Source organism: Capra hircus, chromosome 13 (assembly GCF_001704415.2).
Source record: "Capra hircus breed San Clemente chromosome 13, ASM170441v1, whole genome shotgun sequence".
Taxonomy (NCBI): Eukaryota; Metazoa; Chordata; class Mammalia; order Artiodactyla; family Bovidae; genus Capra; species Capra hircus.
Window position 1 is genome coordinate 62,102,694 of NC_030820.1, and position 22,371 is coordinate 62,125,064.

The 22,371-nt window shown below is 43.3% G+C and overlaps 1 long non-coding RNA gene and 1 pseudogene across 1 annotated transcript; both read left to right on the forward strand.

Moving 5' to 3' along the window:
• The window catches only part of LOC108637355, an 87,704-nt pseudogene that overhangs the window by 28,437 nt on the left and 36,896 nt on the right, over window positions 1-22,371 (forward strand).
• On the forward strand, window positions 126-1,340 carry LOC108637412. Its single transcript, XR_001919056.1, has 2 exons — window positions 126-573; window positions 1,158-1,340. It is a non-coding gene; the product is annotated as an uncharacterized LOC108637412 (long non-coding RNA).

Sequence of the window (22,371 nt, forward strand, 5' to 3'; positions counted from 1 at the left end):
CCTTTCTCACGGCAAGAATACTGAATGAGCGCTTGCATTCCCTTCTCCAAGTGCGACCACGTTTCTGCCCCTTCCCTTTCCCTTCTTAGGAGGAGCTGTGGCTTCACCCCCAGCCCCTGGGGCTTTCCTTGATCTGGGTCTCTGGCATGACTGGGGTTGCTGAGGCTGTGGGGCAACAGAAATGGGATGAGTAACAGTGTCAGGGTCCTGGAGGTGGTCCTTCTAGAAAACAGCCACAGGCCCAGTTACCTGGGCCATGTCTCTGTGCTTCGTATACAGCATCTCATTGTATTCTTTCAACAACACTGTGGAGTGGGTACTGTTATCATACCCATTTTACAGATGAACAAACGTAGGCTCAGAGAGACAGAGTGACATGCAAGAGATCCCTTGGTTGCCAAGTCTGACCTGCTGGAGGGTGGCAGCCACTGGGATCTAGTTTCTATTCAGCTATATCCAGATCTGGAGAAATGCTACTGATTTTGTACCCTCAGATACACTTCAGGAAACCACACAACAAATTGTAAACTGAAGAGGACAGATGAGAAAAACCACTGTGATGCCCGCCTGCTGGTGAGGACCTGACTCGGGGCCCTGGGCTAAGGGAGAATGAGGCCTCCCCACAGGGGCCTGTGGAGAAGGAGAAGCAAGTCTTGGCTTCTCTTCTTTCTCTAGTAGCAGAGTGAGCTCTGATCTTGGTCACAGCCTGGGTCCTGACCCTCAGTCACACCCAGATTGTACTTGATTCTGGTCCTTGACTGAGCCCGGAGTGCAGTCAGCTTGAAGTTTAGCTCAAGTTGCTGACTGAGCCCTGACACTGGCCACAGATAGACACACAGACTGTATCTCAGTCTGATCCCTGATTCTGATCGTATGCTGAGCCCTGAGCCCTGGCTCCTCTGAGCCTTGCTCAGTCTTTTCACATCGGTCATTGTTGCTAAGGTGGGGGTGGGGGGGCGGTGGGAGGGTGAGGGGATGAGGAGGGGTCAGGGCCAGGTGCCAGAGAAAGACCCCAAACTACAGGTGCCAGTCCCCCACCCATAAGCCTCACAGCTCGCAGGATTTGTGCTGAAGCACTCTGGCAGCTGTTCCTGCTGAACGCAGGAGCCGGTAAGGGCCCCGGGGTGTCCACGCCTCACTCTGGGGTCTCCTTCCAGATTGGTTCCCAGGGACATGACTGAATCTCTGTACCATCTCCCTCTGGCACGGTTGGCGCAGCCATCATCCCCCAGGAGTGACAACTGAGCCCAGTCAAGGACACTCTCAGATACGCCTCCTCACAGTCAGGACACCCTATGCTCCTTGCCCTCCACCCCCAGCAATAAAATGGCATTTCTGCACCTTCTGTGTGGCCTGTGGCATTCCTTCCATTGGGATATTGGGGGAGTTGAGGTACGGGCAATCAGGGCATCAGAGACCTGGATCCGAAGCTGGAAGGGACATTTGGGATTTTCCAGCCGCAAAGTCTTTTCTTACAAAGGGAAAACCTGAGGCCCAGGATGGGCAAGAAAGTGACCTGAGGCATTGTAGAGACAGCCTCACTCTGCTTCCACTACAGCACCACCATGATGGAGGGCTGCCTTCCCCAGCACACCTGACCTCATGACCTCCTCACATCACCCTTCTGCCCCAAGTCTCCAAGCCAGGAGACTTGGCTCTTGCCCCCATTGTACAGATGAGGAAACTGAGGCTCACAGAAGACAAGTGATTCATCAGAGTTACAGGGTGGCAAGTGGCAGGGCTAGAATTTTAACCCATGTCCCTGGGAACACTTGCTCAGGTAGGTGACACCCTGAGTACTCAGTACTGAGCCGCCTCTCCTCTGACCCCAGAAGGTCCCATCATCCTGGCCCTGCTCTCTTCTGAGCAGGACTGATGAGGTCATCTCGAGTCCACTCTTCCTCCCTAACATGGAAGCCTTCAATTTCCCCTTTGCCCTGGAGTGGGGAGCAAGGCACGTGTTACTCACAGCTGCATCACGTGTGCAGAGGATTGACCCAAGCTGTCACGTCAGGGTCCCCGGGCTTCTTCTTTCCAGAAGACCATCTGGTTTTCCTGACAATAGACCCAGAGAAACTTTGTCCTTTGTGCCATAGAACCATCTCAGTCTTTGTGCCATTCTGTAAGGGAAGGACCACTGCCATCCTCCTTGGAGACTCAGGTGAGGAGAGGTCAGGGTCACACAGAAGCCTGCACCAGCAGCTACTTCACCCAAGGGCTTTCTACTTGATGAAGGCTGCCTCACAAGGTCAAGTCACTACAAGGAGTCCTTGAGCCGCTGGGGCTATATCCAGGGCCTTCAGCCAGATCTCATCAGCTCTGCTGAGTGGATCTTAGGTCAGGCTACGCTGGGGCTAACGACAAGGCATAGGGTGAAAGTTGGACAAAGGTGAACTTGACTTACTTGGCCTCTACCTCTTGCTAGCTGTTTAATCTCAAGCAAGTTACTCTTAGAACCACAGTTCTCTCACCTGCCAAATAGAATGAACAGCAAAACTTCCTCAGGACACTGGTGTGAGGTTTAAATGAGTCAGTGACTGGAAAGTGCTTAACCAGAGTCTGACACTGGTGAGCACGAGTCAGGCTCCACACGAGTCAGGCTCTGGAATTACTGTCAAACAGTGTTGAGAAACCACGTATTAAATCTTTAGACACTGTATCTCATGAGATTCTCATTTTTACTGAGTGATGCAGTCAATGGTTCTTGGGGAATGTGCGGCAAGTGAATCTCCAAGAGGAGAGGTGAAATGACTTCTCCAGGGTCACACACCTGGTCAGAGGCAAAGCTAGGTTTCATGTGAAGTTGGCCTCCTCCAGAGATTTTTCCTCCCCTGCTGGCCATAGCAAAAGGATGAGAGTTTTCTTCTCTGTCTAATTTTTGTGACAATCTCAACTCCCACAACTGTACACAAGAAGGTCTCACAATTCAGGACTTCTCTTGAGCAGTAGCCCCCTTTGGTCAGTGCTGAGCATTTGTCCAGGTAATTCTGTCCACATGGAAAATAATTGCTTGCCTCCTTGCAGCTTCTCAATTCTCCTCAGCCCTACAACTCTGCTCAGGAGCCCTCTCCTGGTAAGTGGGGGCCACTCCTCAATGTTGCCCTAACAAAGAGCCTGTCTTACCAGCTGGTAGGTCTACCCAAGCTACCTTGTCATCATTGTCCCATACAGACAGAGGGTGCAAGAAGAGTCAGCTCTCATGAATATGGTTGCATTTTTTAAAAGTAATCTTTTCCCCCATTTTTAATGGGTGGCAAGAAAACACAGAAGACCTATACATAGGGAAAGGAGTACATCAAGGCTGTATATTGTCACCCTGCTTATTTAACTTATATGCAGAGTACATCATAAGAAATGCTGGGCTGGAAGAAGCACAAGCTGGAATCAAGATTGCCAGGAGAAATATCAATAACCTCAGATATGCAAATGACACCACCCTTATGGCAGAAAGTGAAGAGGAACTAAAAAACCTCTTGATGAAAGTGAAAGAGGAGAGTGAAAAAGTTGGCTTAAAGCTCAACATTCAGAAAACAAAGATCATGGCATCTGGTCCCATCACTTCATGGGAAAGAGGTGGGAAACAGTGGAAACAGTGTCAGACTTTATTTTGGGGGGCTCCAAAATCACTGCAGATGGTGATTGCAACCATGAAATTAAAAGACGCTTACTCCTTGGAAGAAAAGTTATGACCAACCTAGATAGCATATTGAAAAGCAGAGACATTACTTTGCCAACAAAGGTCCATCTAGTCAAGGGTATGGTTTTTCCTGTGGTCATGTATGGATGTGAGAATTGGACTGTGAAGAAAGCTGAGTGCTGAAGAACTGATGCTTTTGAACTGTGATGTTGGAGAAGACTCTTGAGAGTCCCTTGGACTGCAAGGAGATCCAACCAGTCCATTCTGAAGGAGATCAGCCCTGGGATTTCTTTGGAGGGGATGATGCTGAAGCTGAAACTCCAGTGCTTTGGCCACATCATGCGAAGAGTTGACTTATTGGAAAAGACTCTGATGCTGGGAGGGATTGGGAGCAGGAGGAGAAGGGGATGACAAAGGGTCAGATGGCTGGATGGCATCACTGACTCGAAGGACGAGAGTCTGAGTAAACTCCGGGAGTTGGTGATGGACAGGAAGGCCTGGCATGCTGTGATTCATGGGGTCACAAAGAGTCAGACACAACTGAGTGACTGAACTAAACTGATACAAAAAAGATCTTCATAAGCCACATAACTACAATGGTGTGATCACTCACCTAGAGCCAGACATCCTGGAATGCGAAGTCAAGTGGGCCTTAGGAAGCATCACTAAGAACAAAGAGAGAAAAATCAAATCAATAAAATTAGAAATGAAAGTGGAGAGATCACAACAGACAACACAGAAATACAAAGGATCATAAGAGACTACTATCAGCAATTATATGCCAATAAAATGGACAACGTGAAAGAAATGGACAAATTCTTAGAAAAGTACAACTTTCCAAAACTAAACCAGGAAGAAATAGAAAATCATAACAGACCCATCACAAGCACGGAAATTGAAACTATAATCAGAAATCTCCCAGCAAACAAAAGCCCAGGTCCAGACGGCTTCACAGCTGAATTCTACCAAAGGTTTAGAGAAGAGCTAACACCTATCCTACTCAAACTCTCCCAGAAAATTGCAGAGGAAGGTAAACTTCCAAACTCATTCTATGAGGCCACCATCACCCTAATACCAAAACCTGACAAAGATGCTACAAAAAAAGAAACCTACAGGCCAATATCACTGATGAACATAGATGCAAAAATCCTTAACAAAATTCTAGCAATCAGAATCCAACAACACATTAAAAAGATCATACACCATGACCAAGTGGGCTTTATCCCAGGGATGCAAGGATTCTTCAATATCCACACATCAGTGAATGTAATACACCACAGTAACAAATTGAAAAATAAAAGCCATATGATTATCTTAATAGATGCAGAGAAGGCCTTTGACAAAATTCAACATCCATTTATGATAAAAACTCTTCAGAAAGCAGGCATAGAAGGAACATACCTCAACATACCTCAATAAAAGCTATATACGACAAACCCACAACAAACATTATCCTCAATGGTGAAAAATTGAAAGCATTTCCCCTAAAATCAGGAACAAGACAAGGGTGCCCACTTTCACCGCTACTATTCAACATAGTTCTGGAAGTTTTGGCCACAGCAATAAGAGCAGAAAAAGAAATAAAAGAAAACGAAATTGGAAAGAAGATGTAAAACTCTCACTGTTTGCAGATGACATGATCCTCTACATAGAAAACCCTAAAGACTCCACCAGAAAATTACTAGAGCTAATCAATGAATATAGTAAAGTTGCAGGATATAAAATCAACACATAGAAATCCCTTGTATTCCTATACACTGATAATGAGAAAGTAGAAAAAGAAATGAAGGAAACAATTCCATTCACCATTGCAATGAAAAGAATAAAATAGTTAGGAATATATCTACCTAAGGAAACTAAAGACCTATATATAGAAAACTATAAAACACTGATGAAAGGAATCAAAGAGGACACCAATAGATGGAGAAATATACCATGTTCATGGATTGGAAGAATCAATATAGTGAAAATGAGTATGCTACCCAAAGCAATCTACAGATTCAATGCAATCCCTATCAAGCTACCAGCAGTATTTTTCACAGAACTAGAACAAGCAATTTCAAGATTTGTATGGAAATACAAAAAACCTTGAAGAGCCAAAGCAATCTTGAGAAAGAAGAATGGAACTGGAGGAATCAACTTGCCTGACTTCAGGCTCTACTACAAAGCCACAGTCATGAAGACAGTATGGTACTGGCACAAAGACAGAAACATAGATCAATGGAATAAAATAGAAAGCCCATAGATAAATCCAAACACATATGGACTCCTTATCTTTCACAAAGGAGCCAAGAAAGTACAATGGATTAAGACAATCTTGTTAACAAGTGGTGCTGGGAAAACTGGTCAACCACTTGTGAAAGAATGAAACTAGATCACTTTCTAACACCACACACAAGAATTCCAGCTGAGCTATTTCAAATCCTCAAAGATGATGCTATGGAAGTGCTGTACTCATTATGCTGTCAAATTTGGAAAACACGGCAGTGGCCACAGGACTGGAAAAGGTTACTTTTCATCCCAATCCCAAGAAAAGGCAATGCCAAAGAATGTTCAAACTACTGCACAATTGCACTCATCTCACACACTAACAATGTAATGCTCAAAATTCTCCAAGTGAAGTTTCAACAGTACATGAACCAAGAACTTCCAGATGTTCAAGATGGATTTAGAAAAAGCAGAGAAAGCAGAGATCAAATCCCCAACATCCATTGGATCACTGAAAAAGTGAGAGAGTTCCAGGAAAACATCTACTTCTGCTTTATTGACTACACCAAAGCCTTTCACTGTGTGGATCACAACAAATGGTAGAAAATTCTCAGAGAGATGGGAACACCAGACCAGCAGACCTGCCTCCTGAGAAATCTGTATGCATGTCAAAAAGCAACAGTTAGAATGGGACATAGAAAAACAGATTGGTTCCAAATTGGGAAAGGAGCACGTCAAGACTATATATTGTCATCCTGCTCACTTAACTTATATGCAGAGTACATTATGTGAAATGCTGTGGTGGATCAAGCACAGGCTGGAATCAAGATTGCTGGGAGAAATATCAATAACCTCAGATATGCAGATGACACCACCCTACAGCAGAAAGTGAAGAAGAACTAGAGAGCCACTTGATGAAAGTGAAAGAGGAGAGTGGAAAAGCTGGGTTAAAATTAAGCATTTAGAAAACTAAGATCAAGGCATCTGGCCCCAGCACTTCATGGCAAATAGATGGGAAAACGATGGAAACAGTGAGAGACTTTATTTTCTAGGGCTCCAAAATTACTGCAGATGGTGTCTGTAGCCATGAAATTAAAAGACGCTTGCTCCTTGGAAGGAAAGCTATGACCAACCTAGACAGCATATTAAAAAGCAGAGACATTAGATTGCCAATAAGGGTACATTTAGTCAAAGCTATGGTTTTCAGAGTAGTCCTGTATGCATGTGAGAGTTGGACTATAAAGAAAGCTGAGCACCGAACATTGATGCTTTTGAACTGTGGTGTTGGAGAAGACTCTTGAGAGTCCCTTGGGCTTCAAGGAGATGCAACCTGTGAATCCTAAAGGAAATCAGTCCTGAATATTCATTGGAAGGACTGATGCTGAAGCTGAAACTCCAATACTTTGGCCACCTGATGCGAAGAACTGACTCATTCGAAAAGACCCTGATGCTGGGAAAGATTGAAAGCGGGAGGAGAAGGGGATGACATGGGATGAGATGGTTGGACGGCATCACCAACTCGATGGACTTGAATCTGAGTAAGTTCCAAAGTTGGTGATAGACAGGGAAGCCTGGTTTCTGCAGTCCATGGGGTCACAAAGAGTTGGACATGACTGGGCGACTGAACTGAACTGAACAGGAACAAATGGGAGCTACTTGCTACATTCCCATCAGCTGGAGCAATACCCATAGTGGAGAAACTTTGGGCGAGCGAGGCCCACCCTCTAAAGCACTATGCATACGTGTGGTCAACTGAACAGAGAGGGACCAGAGAGAAGGGAGGGGTGGGTCCTAATGCAGCAGAAGTGCCCAGTGAGGAGAGGCAGACATGCATGGAAAGTACTTGAAAACAGAGCATAGTGGCTCTCCCACAGGGAAGTCATCAGTGGGCACCCAACCTCTGTGCTATAGGAACGCGAACAACACATCAGGGAGCATGTGTTCTTCAGCTGCGATCACAAGGCATTGTTATGACACAGGGGACACGTCAGGGAACAAAACAGACATGATCCCTGCCTCATGGAGCTCCCAGTCTAGTGGAAGAGCAAGGAGAGCACATTTCTAGGGACTGTGTGTCCGGGTTTATACATGTTAACTTGTGTACCCTTCAGACTGATTCAGTGAGGTAGGTACACCCACTCTGCCCACCTTCCAGGTGAGTTAACTGAGTTACGAGAGGGAAAGCTCACAAGGTAGTGCTAGGATTTGAACCCAGTTTCATCACACTTTCAAGAACTGCACACACTGCCTCCTGTCATACTCTCTATTTTCCTGGGCTCCTAAATGCTGTCTTTGCTCACCACTCACTACTGTTTATTGCAGTAACAGTTATGATAATGGTCGCTGTTATTCATGGAGCACCTTATCTAGCCAAGGTTAGGGCTCTCTAATGACATTTCCTTCCATTAGTTCCCTGAGCAGCTCTTCTAAGGTAACCCAATATCTTAGGACATCCCATTTCTGGCTTCATGTTTAAAAGAGAAAAAAGAAAGCTCTGATAAGCTAGGGCATTTGCCTGCTGTCACACAATCAACAAGGGAAAAGTCTGCGATAACCCAAGGCTGACTCTTCAGCAAGCTTATTGTGCTGTTATAAATAAAATGCATGGATTTCTCAATGTGTACACTTTAATTAATCAGTGTTAATGAAAAATGCCTCTGCAGGCTGTAATAAATAATTATTACGCATCTGTGTGTCAGGTCCTGGGGATGATGCCCTGTGGTCCTGGCCCTCACGGCCTCAGAGAGTAGGCAGTTATCACAGTGCCCAAGGAGCAGGAGGGATGCCTGCAAAGCAAGAGCACCAGGTGCGCCATCTGGTGGAACGTGGCAAGTAGCCCCAGATATTCCTGATCACCTCTAAGAACCCTGAAGTGTCAACGTTCTAGCAGAGAACCACTGTTCATTTTGAAGTTAGAGGAAATGGAGACCCTGGGAGAAAATGAATGTCTTGGTAAGAGTCACAAAGAAAGTTATTAACAGAGTCAATCCTGACAATATCCAGCCTTGATGTACTCCTTTTTGTATTTGGAACCAGTGTGTGGTTCCATGTCCAGTTCTAACTGTTGCTTCCTGACCTGCATAGTTTTCTCAAGAGGCAGGTCAGGTGGTCTGGTATTCCCATCTCTTTCAAAATTTTCCATAATCAGATGAGAAACCGAAGGCGGAGGGGAGTGTGGTGACCAGACACCAGCAACAATTTTTATCATCACCATCACTGTAGCAACTGTCTGTCAGGGGCCTACACACATTATCTCACCACTTCTCACAGCACCCCTGGGAGGAGAGGCCCATAGCTAGTCCCATTTCACACTTAGGGGACCTGAGGCTCAGGGAGATGAAGCTCCTTATCCAGGCCACACAGCCAGCAACAGGCAAAAGGAAGATTCGAATCCAGTCTGCCCAACCCCAGAGTTGGGGTATTGTAGTTTCCATCTTGCCACTAGACATGGAGTTGTCTCGCATTTTATAAGAGGCAGCTGAAGCCTGGGGCCAGCACCAGGTCTGGACTCACTACATCACACCGGCCCCTTGGGCTGTGTTCCTGAGGTGGAAAAACTCTCTTCACAAGATTCCTGCACAGCCCTCAGCTCTGTGCCTACAACCAGGGGAGTAAGGGCCTAGACGTTTGCAGAACTAGGCACAAACAGCCTGGGAGGTGAGTCTGCTGACCAGTCCAACGCTCAGATGGATGGGGTCCTCCGTGTCCCAGCCCCAGGCTTAGGCACCTGCCCTGTGCTCGGATGACAGGACCATATTCAGCAAGAGGAACACTAGCTACCCACGCCTCTGGTCCTTACCACTACCTTGATCTGGCCGTGTTCACGTCAAAGTGTTACAGGTTCCTGCTGAGGTGCAAGTAGATGATCGGAGGAGACTGACCCTGAGTGACCTGGAGCTCTACTGGTGCTCCCAGCCTAATGCCATGTGGGCACTCATCTGCCAGCCTGATGCCATATGGGCACTCATCTGTGCTCCTTGGATCGAATGTTTCAGGTTGCCATGTGCTCAATGCACCAGGCATTACCACCAACTCAAACAGCAGAGGTCAAGGAATAAACAGGGTATTCAAGTGCAAGGACTTTCCTGCCCCACCAGGTGGCCTCAATGAGATCTGAGAGAAAGGTCCTTCCCTGAGATCGCAAATGCTGATTCCTGTCCTTGTGAGACTTCAGCCAGTCACCTTCCTTCCCTGAACCTCAGTTTCCTCAACTAGAAAATGGAGCTTTCCAAACCTATTTAGTGAGTTGTCCTGAGCACCAATGGTGAAAGTAGTCCTGCAGTGCCAAGCGAATGGCCAGGTACTGCCCTGGACTTACTGGGGCCAAAGAGTGAGACTCGCTGCTGCTCCCAGAGGCTGAGAGTGGGAACAGCCAATCTCAGTGGAGAGGGTGCAGAACTGGGTGCCCTCTCTGGATCTGCCCCTTCCCATCTGTTCCACCCTGAGCAAGTTATCCTTCCCTTCTGAGCCTCACTTTCCTCAATCAAGAAATAATCGCAGTAACACCCCTGCCTGGTTGCTCATGAGATGAAAAAGAAGATGAAGCAAGATAAGCACCTAGCTTTGCACAGTCATGTCTAGGCAGAGGTGGGGTTCAGGGGATGGTGTTGGGATCACAGCTCTCAGAACTCAAGATCAAAAGTACCTTTTGACCACCCTGGTCCAGTTACCTCCACTTCTGGTCATCCACCCTGCAGCCCCTCACTCTAAGTATCTAGAGAGGGGCTCAGGCATCCATTGCTTAAGCAAACATATTTGATAATTTTATTTAATCTTTTCTTTTAAAAATATATTGCCCAGGTGGAAAACTTCAACAGAACTAAACCATGTGAAATGGAAGAGGAAAATAAGTTAGGTTCAATTCACGTCTATCCTTGGCTGAGTCCTTCTCCTTCTCTGGACCATAGGCTCCCCAGGCTTCCCGGCAAGGAGGTTCAGTTGAGTGCTAAGCTCTCCTGCGGCTGTGATGTCTGTCATGTTTCTAACAAGGTAAGTTGACCCTGGAGTTGTCACCTGAAGGGAGGAGTTGATGTGAATCTATAAATGTGTTAAGTCAGGACTTACTGTGAGTTTCAACAGCAGGACCCAACTCACACTGGCTTCAAGAGGAGAGTTCCGTAAAGAGGGAATAATCTGTGCAGAGGGCCAAGGCAGCAATGATGCTGATATGTTTCTGGAAGAGAAGGAAGACAATAGAGCCATGGAGAGAGAGGTAGGTGCGTTTGGGGTGGCAGTGAGTAGATGACACAGGGGCCATGATGGGGACTTTGCTTTAAGGTGAGAGCTTTAACTTCTGGCAGCTACATTGAGAGTAAAGGGGTTGGGAATAAGTGTGCAGGGATACTGCATATATGGGGATATACACGGAGGCAGACCATATTCACTCTCAGGAGAAACTCTACTGACTCAATGGAGTGGGCAGATGGGGGAGGGTGGGTCCTGAGAAAACTGTCGTTGCAAATATTTTTCCTGAGGCTGGTTCTACTGTGAAGGATGTTATGGAGAGCGCTTGGACACAAGAGAAGGTTTGGGAAGAACGACTTCACTGCTCACTGACCCTGATGCTACTATGGGCCGCAAGCCTAGCCCCATCTCTGTCCCTCTCTTACAGGCTGACTGCTTTCCCTCTCTGAGCCTGAGTTTGCAAATGCTGATAAAATTAAGCTAGATGATCACTATGGATCCTTCTACCAGAAATTTCTCCAATTCATCCATTCACAGATTTCGCTCCAGCCCCCCACAAACATGACCACCATTTTGGTAGCTGGAGGCTCCATGAGAACCTGCTCTTAGTCTTGGAACAAAGTCCTCTCCATAGCAATCCAATTCAAGCATCCTGACTGACCTTTGCTTTGGAAGTGTCTCTGTTCACTCTGGACAGGGCTTATTTTCATTGGAGTCTCCTTGGATGGCTCTGGATGCAGAGCTTGTTTCTGGGGGCAGCTTCCCTGCCCATTGCCATCAATATAAAAGGGTCCTCAGCACCCAGCAGAATTCCAGGAGACTGCACAGGGGAGCAAGGACTTTGTATTTTTCTTCAAACCATGAATGGTGGGCTTCCCCCTTAATGTCACTCCACATGGAGGCCTACAGAAGGCGTTGGGGAAAAGAGGCATAGAGATTAAATTAGCCCCTCAGTCGTGTTTGACTCTTTCCAACCCCGTGGACTGTAACCTATCAGGCTCCTCTGTCCATGGATTTCTCCAAGCAAGAATACTGCAGTGGTTTGCCGTTTCCTTTTCCATGGGATCTTCCTGACCCACAGATCGAATCTGGGTCTCATCCATTGTAATCTTTACCAGGAAGCACCAGGGAAGCCCTTCCGAAGTCTCTAAGGACAAGAGGCAGAGGGGTGGGTCCACTTGAGTTAGCTAATACTTTGAATGGAACAAACTAAGAAATAGATTCAATTAGGAGAAATGTCAAATGGATGGTGAATGCAGCATCATGATGTGGTGCCCACTTACTTGTTCATACTTTTGTCTGGCAAATTTTCTTTTGTTGTACTTACTAGCAGCAGTTTTTTACTATGAGTTGGGAATTCAACTCATTGTGAAATAAGTCACAATCCCTCCTCTAAGGAACTCACAGCCTGGTGGGAAAAGCAGCCAAGCTGTCACTAACTGGGACCCAGGACTCTTAACAGTGAATAAAGGCAGCAAGATGGTGGAGTGATGACACCTAACCTAGTCTCTGGGGAGAGTTCGAGAGGACATGATGTCCTACTGAAGCTGGAAAGTCAGTAAGAAGCGATACAGCAAAGAAGACATACGGATGGCTAACAAACACATGAAAAGATGCTCAACATCACTCATTATTAGAGAAATGCAAATCAAAACCACAATGAGGTACCACTTCACACCAGTCAGAATGGCTGCGATCCAAAAATCTGCAAGCAATAAATGCTGGAGAGGGTGTGGAGAAAAGGGAACCCTCCTACACTGTTGGTGGGAATGCAAACTAGTACAGCCACTATGGAGAACAGTGTGGAGATTCCTTAAAAAATTGCAAATAGAACTACCTTATGACCCAGCAATCCCACTGCTGGGCATACACACCTAGGAAACCAGAATTGAAAGAGACATATGTACCCCAATGTTCATCGCAGCACTGTTTATAATAGCCAGGACATGGAAACAACCTAGATGTCCATCAGCAGATGAATGGATAAGAAAGCTGTGGTACATATACACAATGGAGTATTACTCAGCCGTTAAAAAGAATTCATTTGAATCAGTTCTGATGAGATGGATGAAAGTGGAGTCAATTATACAGAGTGAAGTAAGCCAGAAGGAAAAACACCAATACAGTATACTAACACATATATATGGAATTTAGGAAGATGGCAATGACGACCCTGTATGCAAGACAGGAAAAAGGACACAGATGTGTATAACGGACTTTTGGACTCAGAGGGAGAGGGAGAGGGTGGGATGATTTGGGAGAATGGGAATTCTAGCATGTATACTGTCATGTAAGAATTGAATCGCCAGTCCATGTCTGACGTAGGGTGCAGCATGCTTGGAGCTGGTGCATGGGGATGACCCAGAGAGATGTTGTGGGGAGGGAGGTGGGAGGGGGGTTCATGTTTGGGAACGCATGTAAGAATTAAAGATTTTAAAATTTAAAAAATAAAAAATAAAAAATTAAAAAATTAAAAAAAATTAAAAAATAAAAATAAATAAAAATGAAAAGAAGAGGGTAATGTTCCATGCAGAGAAGCCAGCATGTGCAAAGGACCTCTAGAAAAGAGAGCTGACCTGGAGTCAACAGTGACTTTTCAAATAGTAGCTCCTTCATTCACTGGTTGTTTATCTCTGGGCACGTTTCTCTAGCTTTCTGACCTGGGTTGCCCATCTGTACGACAGGAGATAACTGCATTATCTTCAAGGACTGCTGAGTGTCAGAGTCCTAGGTGCTCTTCCACGATGCCATTTTCCTGTGGGTAATTCTTACTCCTATTCTTCCCATGACTGTCCAGGTGTCAGGACAAGATGTTTCAGCTTTGGGTTCTTGTTCTCTTGTGAGGCCTGCTCGCTGGGACCTCAGAGTCTCTTCTTGACAGTCTTGGCAAGGATGTTCTGAGGAAGCTGAAATCTGGTCTTGAGAAAGGACTTGACATCCTTGACAGTACGCTTGTAAGTGAGTCAACAACAGGTATGATCAGTGGCACCTAGGAGCTTACTTCCTAAATACCAAGCCTGTATTACCAAAGGCCGCCAGCAGGGGCAGCTCCTTATGGGTGGCTTACTGAGAGAGGTGACCAACCAGTTCCTGATTCATTTGTTTAGTCTTTTTCTAGACACAGGGAATACTTAGCTGAATATCACTTTACATCTTCTATCACGGTAAACTTTGCTAATATATTCACAGGGTAATATCCTCAAAGTGACATTTCAAAAGGTCGAAAGACTTGCATATTTTAATTTATGGCACGTATGGACAAATAATCCTGTATATTAATAGTTTCTCCAATCATTTGTGAGACTATCTTTTTTCTACTCACTTGACAGCACTGGTTTGGACAACTGAAATTTTTTCCAGTCTCACAGATGAAAGGTTATAATTCATCACAGCATTTCTATAGTTATGAAAGCATTCACTCATTTTTTTCATATTTATTAGGCATTTATGTATGCAAGTTAAATATTTAATTTATATTGGTAGCATATTCTTCTGTTGGGTCATCCAATTTACTTAGCAACTTGTATTAACCAACTGGAAAAGAATTTCTACCTAGCCTAGGTAGCTTTAAAGTTACCTACCTTGATCACAATAAACTGTGGAAAATTCTGAAAGAGATGGGAATACCAGACCACCTGACCTGCCTCCTGAGAAATCTATATGCAGGTCAGGAAGCAACATTTAGAACTGGGCATGGAACAACAGACTGGTTCCAAATAGGAACAGGAGTACGTCAAGGCTGTATATTGTCACCCTGCTTATTTAACTTCTATGCAGAGTACATCATGAGAAACGCTGGGCTGGAGGAAGCACAAGTTGGAATCAAGATTGCTGGGAGAAATATCAATAACCTCAGATATGCAGCTGACACCACCCTTATGGCAGAAAGTGAAGAGGAACTAAAAAGCCTCTTTTGCTGTCTCACATACAGGGTTATCATTACCACATTTCTAAATTCCATATATATGCATTAGTATATTGTATTGGTGTTTTTCTTTCTGGCTTACTTCACTCTGTATAATAGGCTCCAGTTTCATCCACCTCATTAGAACTGATTCAAATATATTCTTTTTTTTATTTTTTTTAAATTTTTTTTATTTATTTATTTTTTTTTTTGGTATCTGGTAATATTTTATTTATTTTTTTTATGTTGGTGTCTTATTTATTTATTTTTTTTTTAAATTTTAAAATCTTAAATTCTTACATGCGTTCCCAAACATGAACCCCCCTCCCACCTCCCTCCCCACAACATCTCTCTGGGTCATCCCCATGCACCTGCCCCAAGCAAGCTGCACCCTACGTCAGACATGGACTGGCGATTCAATTCTTACATGATAGTATACATGTTAGAATTCCCATTCTCCCAAATCGTCCCACCCTCTCCCTCTCCCTCTGAGTCCAAAAGTCCGTTATACACATCTGTGTCTTTTTTCCTGTCTTGCATACAGGGTCGTCATTGCCATCTTCCTAAATTCCATATATATGTGTTAGTATACTGTATTGGTGTTTTTCCTTCTGGCTTACTTCACTCTGTATAATTGACTCCACTTTCATCCATCTCATCAGAACTGATTCAAATGAATTCTTTTTAACGGCTGAGTAATACTCCATTGTGTATATGTACCACAGCTTTCTTATCCACTCATCTGCTGATGGACATCTAGGTTGTTTCCATGTCCTGGCTATTATAAACAGTGCTGCGATGAACATTGGGGTACATGTGTCTCTTTCAATTCTGGTTTCCTCCGTGTGTATGCCCAGAAGTGGGATTGCTGTGTCATAAGGTAGTTCTATTTGCAATTTTTTAAGGAATCTCCACACTGTTCTCCATAGTGGCTGTACTAGTTTGCATTCCCACCAACAGTGTAGGAGGGTTCCCTTTTCTCCACACCCTCTCCAGCATTTATTGCTTGCAGATTTTTGGATCACAGCCATTCTGACTGGTGTGAAGTGGTACCTCATTGTGGTTTTGATTTGCATTTCTCTAATGATGAGTGATGTTGAGCATATTTTCATGTGTTTGTTAGCCATCCGTATGTCTTCTTTGGAGAAATGTCTATTTAGTTCTTTGGCCCATTTTTTGATTGGGTCGTTTATTTTTCTGGAATTGAGCTGCAGAAGTTGCTTGTATATTTTTGAGATTAGTTGTTTGTCAGTTGTTTCATTTGCTATTATTTTCTCCCATTCAGAAGGCTGTCTTTTCACCTTGCTTATATTTTCCTTTGTTGTACAGAAGCTTTTAATTTTAATTAGATCCCATTTGTTTATTTTTGCTTTTATTTCCAGAATTCTGGGAGGTGGATCATAGAGGATCCTGCTGGGATTTATGTCGGAGAGTGTTTTGCCTATGTTCTCCTCTAGGAGTTTTATAGTTTCTGATCTTACATTTAGATCTTTAATCCATTTTGAGTTTATTTTTGTGTACGGTGTTAGAAAGTGATCTAGTTTCATTCTTTTACAAGTGGTTGACCAGTTTTCCCAGCACCACTTGTTAAAGAGATTGTCTTTACTCCATTGTATATTCTTGCCTCCTTTGTCAAAGATAAGGTGTCCATATGTGTGTGGATTTATCTCTGGGCTTTCTATTTTGTTCCATTGATCTATATGTCTGTCTTTGTGCCAGTACCATACTGTCTTGATGACTGTGGCTTTGTAGTAGTGCCTGAAGTCAGGCAAGTTGATTCCTCCAGTTCCATTCTTCTTTCTCAAGATTGCTTTGGCTATTCGAGGTTTTTTGTGTTTCCATACAAATCTTGAAATTATTTGTTCTAGTTCTGTGAAAAATGTGGCTGGTAGCTTGACAGGGATTGCATTAAATTTGTAAATTGCTTTGGGTAGTATACTCATTTTCACTATATTGATTCTTCCGATCCATGAACATGGTATATTTCTCCATCTATTAGTGTCCTCTTTGATTTCTTTCATCAGTGTTTTATAGTTTTCTATATATAGGTCTTTAGTTTCTTTAGGTAGATATATTCCTAAGTATTTTATTCTTTTCGTTGCAATGGTGAATGGAATTGTTTCCTTAATTTCTTTTTCTACTTTCTCATTATTCGTGTATAGGAATGCAAGGGATTTCTGTGTGTTGATTTTATATCCTGCAACTTTACTATATTCATTGATTAGGTCTAGTAATTTTCTGGTGGAGTCTTTAGGGTTTTCCATGTAGAGGATCATGTCATCTGCAAACAGTGAGAGTTTTACTTCTTCTTTTCCAATTTGGATTCCTTTTATTTCTTTTTCTGCTCTGATTGCTGTGGCCAAAACTTCCAGAACTATGTTGAATAGTAGCGGTGAAAGTGGACACCCTTGTCTTGTTCCTGACTTTAGGGGGAATGCTTTCAATTTTTCACCATTGAGGATAATGTTTGCTGTGGGTTTGTCATATATTGCTTTTATTATGTTGAGGTATGTTCCTTCTATTCCTGCTTTCTGGAGAGTTTTTATCATAAATGGATGTTGAATTTTGTCAAAGGCTTTCTCTGCATCTATTGAGATAATCATATGGTTTTTATTTTTCAATTTGTTAATGTGGTGAATTACATTGATTGATTTGCGGATATTGAAGAATCCTTGCATCCCTGGGATAAAGCCCACTTGGTCATGGTGTATGATCTTTTTAATGTGTTGTTGGATTCTGATTGCTAGAATTTTGTTGAGGATTTTTGCATCTATGTTCATCAGTGATATTGGCCTGTAGTTTTCCTTTTTTGTGACATCTTTGTCAGGTTTTGGTATTAGGGTGATGGTGGCCTCATAGAATGAGTTTGGAAGTTTACCTTCCTCTGCAATTTTCTGGAAGAGTTTGAGGAGGATAGGTGTTAGCTCTTCTCGAAATTTTTGGTAGAATTCAGCTGTGAAGCCGTCTGGACCTGGGCTTTTGTTTGCTGGAAGATTTCTGATTACCATTTCAATTTCTGTGCTTGTGATGGGTCTGTTAAGATTTTCTATTTCTTCCTGGTTCAGTTTTGGAAAATTGTACTTTTCTAAGAATTTGTCCATTTCTTCCACGTTGTCCATTTTATTGGCATACAACTGCTGATAGTAGTCTCTTATGATCCTTTGTATTTCTGTGTTGTCTGTTGTGATCTCTCCATTTTCATTTCTAATTTTATTGATTTGATTTTTCTCTCTTTGCTTCTTGATGAGTCTGGCTAATGGTTTGTCAATTTTATTTATCCTTTCAAAGAACCAGCTTTTGGCTTTGTTAATTTTTGCTATGGTCTCTTTTGTTTCTTTTGCATTTATTTCTGCCCTAATTTTTAAGATTTCTTTCCTTCTACTAACTCTGGGGTTCTCCAACTCTTCCTTTTCTAGTTGCTTTAGTTGCAGAGTTAGGTTATTCATTTGACTTTTTTCTTGTTTCTTGAGGTATGCCTGTATTGCTATGAACTTTCCTCTTAGCACTGCTTTTATAGTGTCCCACAGGTTTTGGGTTGTTGTGTTTTCATTTTCATTAGTTTCTATGCATATTTTGATTTCTTTTTTGATTTCTTCTGTGATTTGTTGGTTATTCAGAAGTGTGTTGTTCAACCTCCATATGTTGGAATTTTTAATAGTTTTTCTCCTGTAATTGAGATCTAATCTTAATGCATTATGGTCAGAAAAGATGCTTGGAATGATTTCGATTTTTTTGAATTTATTAAGTTTAGATTTATGGCCCAGGATGTGATCTATCCTGGAGAAGGTTCCATGAGCACTTGAAAAAAAAGTGAAATTCATTGTTTTGGGGTGAAATGTCCTATAGATATCAATTAGGTCTAACTGATCTAATGTATCATTTAAAGTTTGCGTTTCTTTGTTAATTTTCTGTTTAGTTGATCTGTCCATAGGTGTGAGTGGGGTATTAAAGTCTCCCACTATTATTGTGTTATTGTTGATTTCCCCTTTCATACTTGTTAGCATTTGTCTTACATATTGCGGGGCTCCTATATTGGGGGCATATATATTTATAATTGTTATATCTTCTTCTTGGATTGTTCCTTTGATCATTATGTAGTGGCCTTCTTTGTCTCTTTTCACAGCCTTTGTTTTAAAGTCTATTTTATCGGATATGAGTATTGCCACTCCTGCTTTCTTTTGGTCTCTATTTGCGTGGTATATCTTTTTCCAGCCCTTCACTTTCAGTCTGTATGTGTCCCTTGTTTTGAGGTGGGTCTCTTGTAAGCAGCATATAGAGGGGTCTTGTTTTTGTATCCATTCGGCCAGTCTCTGTCTTTTGGTTGGGGCGTTCAACCCATTTACGTTTAAGGTAATTATTGATAAGTGTGATCCCGTTACCATTTACTTTATTGTTTTGGGTTCGAGTTTATACACCCTTTTCGTGTTTCCTGTCTAGAGAATATCCTTTAGAATTTGTTGGAGAGCTGGTTTGGTGGTGCTGAATTCTCTCAGCTTTTGCTTGTCTGTAAAGCTTTTGATTTCTCCTTCGTATTTGAATGAGATCCTTGCTGGGTACAGTATTCTGGGCTGTAGGTTATTGTCTTTCATCACTTTAAGTATGTCTTGCCATTCCCTCCTGGCCTGAAGAGTTTCTATTGAAAGATCAGCTGTTATCCTAATAGGAATCCCCTTGTGTGTTATTTGTTGTTTTTCCCTTGCTGCTTTTAATATTTGTTCTTTGTGTTTGATCTTTGTTAATTTGATTAATATGTGTCTTGGGGTGTTTCGCCTTGGGTTTATCCTATTTGGAACTCTCTGGGTTTCTTGTACTTGGGTGATTATTTCCTTCCCCATTTTAGGGAAGTTTTCAACTATTATCTCCTCAAGGATTTTCTCATGATCTTTCTTTCTGTCTTCTTCTTCTGGGACTCCTATAATTCGAATGTTGGAGCGTTTCATATTGTCCTGGAGGTCTCTGAGATTGTCCTCATTTCTTTTAATTCGTTGTTCTTGTTTCCTCTCTGATTCATTTATTTCTACCATTCTATCTTCTATTTCACTAATCCTATCTTCTGCCTCCGTTATTCTACTAATTGTTGCCTCCAGAGTGTTTCTGATCTCATTTATTGCATTATTCATTATATTTTGACTCTTTTTTATTTCTTCTAGGTCCTTGTTAAACCTTTCTTGCATCTTCTCAATCCTTGTCTCTAGCCTATTTATCTGTGATTCCATTTTGATTTCAAGATTTTGGATCATTTTCACTATCAATATTCGGAATTCCTTCTCCGGTAGATTCCCTACTTCTTCCACTTTTGTTTGGTTTGGTGGGCAACTCTCCTGTTCCTTTACCTGCTGTGTATTCCTCTGTCTCTTCATCTTGGTTATAATGCTGCGTTTGGGGTGGCCTTTTTATATTCTGGGAATTTGTGGAGTTCTCTTTATTATGGAGCTTCCTCACTTTGGGTGGGGTTCTATCAGTGGCTTGTCAAGGTTTCCTGGTTAGGGAGGCTTGTGTTGGAGTTTTGGTGGGTGGAGCTGGGTTTCTTCTCTCTGGAGTGCAATGGAGTGACCCGTAATGGGTTACGAGACATCAAAGGTTTTGGGATAATTTTGAGCTGCCTGTATATTGAAGCTCAGGGGAGTGTTCCTGTGTTGCTGGAGAATTTGCGTGGTATGTCTTGTTTTGGAATTTGTTGGCCCTTAGGTGGAACTTGGTTTCGGTGTAGGTATGAAGGCATTAGATGGGCTCCTATTGCTTAATGTTCCCTGAATTCAAGAGTTCTCTAATGTTTTCAGGCTTTGGATTTAAGCCTCCTGCTTCTGGTTTTCAGTTTTATTTTTACAGTAGCCTCTAGACTTCTCCATCTATACAGCACTGATGATAAAACATCTAGGTTAAAGATGAAAAGTTTCTCCACATTGAGGGACACTCAGAGGGGTTCACTGAGTTATAAGGAGAAGAGAAGATGGAGGGGGTAGTTAGAGGTAACTGGAATGAGATGCGGTGAGATCAAAAGAGAAGAGAGCAAGCTAGCCAGTAGTCACTTCCTTATGTGCGCTCTATAGTCTGGACCGCTCAGAGGTATTTACAGAGTTATACGGGGAAGAGGAGAGGGAGGAAGTAGACAGAGGTGACCAGGAGGATCAGAGAGAGGAATGAGTAGGAGAGAGACAAATCCTGCCAGTAACCTGTTCCTTAGGTGTTCTCCACTGTCTGGAACACACAGAGATTCACAGAGTTGGATAGAGGAGAGATGGGGGAGAAAAGAGACAGAGGCCACCTGGTGGAGAAAAAGGAGAGTCCAGAGGAGGAGAGAGTGGTCAAGCCAGTAATCTCGCTCTCAGGTAAACTGGGATAGTGAAGTTTGGGTTTTTAAATGTACAAAATTGACCACAAAAACCTAAGAGCAAAGATTAAAAATCTAGAGTAGAGGTTGGATTTTCAAAGATACAATATTAGAGAGAAGCAGAAGGAAAAAGGAAGAAAGAAAGAAAAAAAAAAGAAAGAAAAAGAATTATTAAAAAACAAACAAACAAACAATCAAGAAAAAAAAAAAAAAGCCATCAACAACCATCCAAAGACTGTATATGGTGTTTGCCTTAAAAAAAAAAAAAAAAGAAAAAAAGTCTTTTTAAAACAAACAAAAATATAGTAATAATAGGTTATAGAAATAAAAATTAGAGGGGAAATAGAAGACTTAACAATTAAAAAAAAGTTAGAAAAAAAAGCAAAAAAAAAAAAAAAAAAAAGGAATGATTTTAAAAATATCTGGCCCTTTCTGGTGTAATGGGCCGTGTGGGATCACTTCCAAGGTGGTTCCCTCTGTTTAACTTCTTCTGTTTGCTGGCTTTTTAGGCTCACTAGTTTAGTTGCGCTGTGAGGAGGGGGGCTGCTGCTAACAAATAGCACTGTCGTGTGCACGCAGTATCTCTGCCCGGCTTGACTTGTCCTTTCTCGCGGCGCACAAACCGCTCCAGCTCTAGGATGCTCAGCCGGGAACCGTCTGGGGCCGGCCCTAGGCTGCGTGCACTTCCCCGGTCCAAGCCGCTCAGGTTCGGCGCTCAGGCAGCCCTCAGAGGCACAGATTCGGCTGGAACTGCGCTTTGTGCCCTTCCCAGTTCCGAGTAGCTCAGGAGTTTGGCGAGCACGATCGCCACGGCTTGTCACCTTTTCTGCCGCTGCTGCTCAGCTTTCTGGGCGGACCGCTGGCGCACCCCGTGCAGTAGATTGTGACTGTCCAGCACCCCCAGAAGTCTTAGCAAAGGAGCTTGCTTGCAGTTAGGTCCCGAGTCTGCAATTGCCCCTTTCCAGTCCTTACGGCTCTGGCTGCCTGTCCCTGGCGGGGGATGGTCTGCAGCCGGCTTTTCCCGTTCCGTCCTTTGTTCTGTGCTCGGTCCTGGCGGTGTCTTATGTTCAAGCTTTTCGCGTGGTAGCTATCCCACAGTCTTGTTTG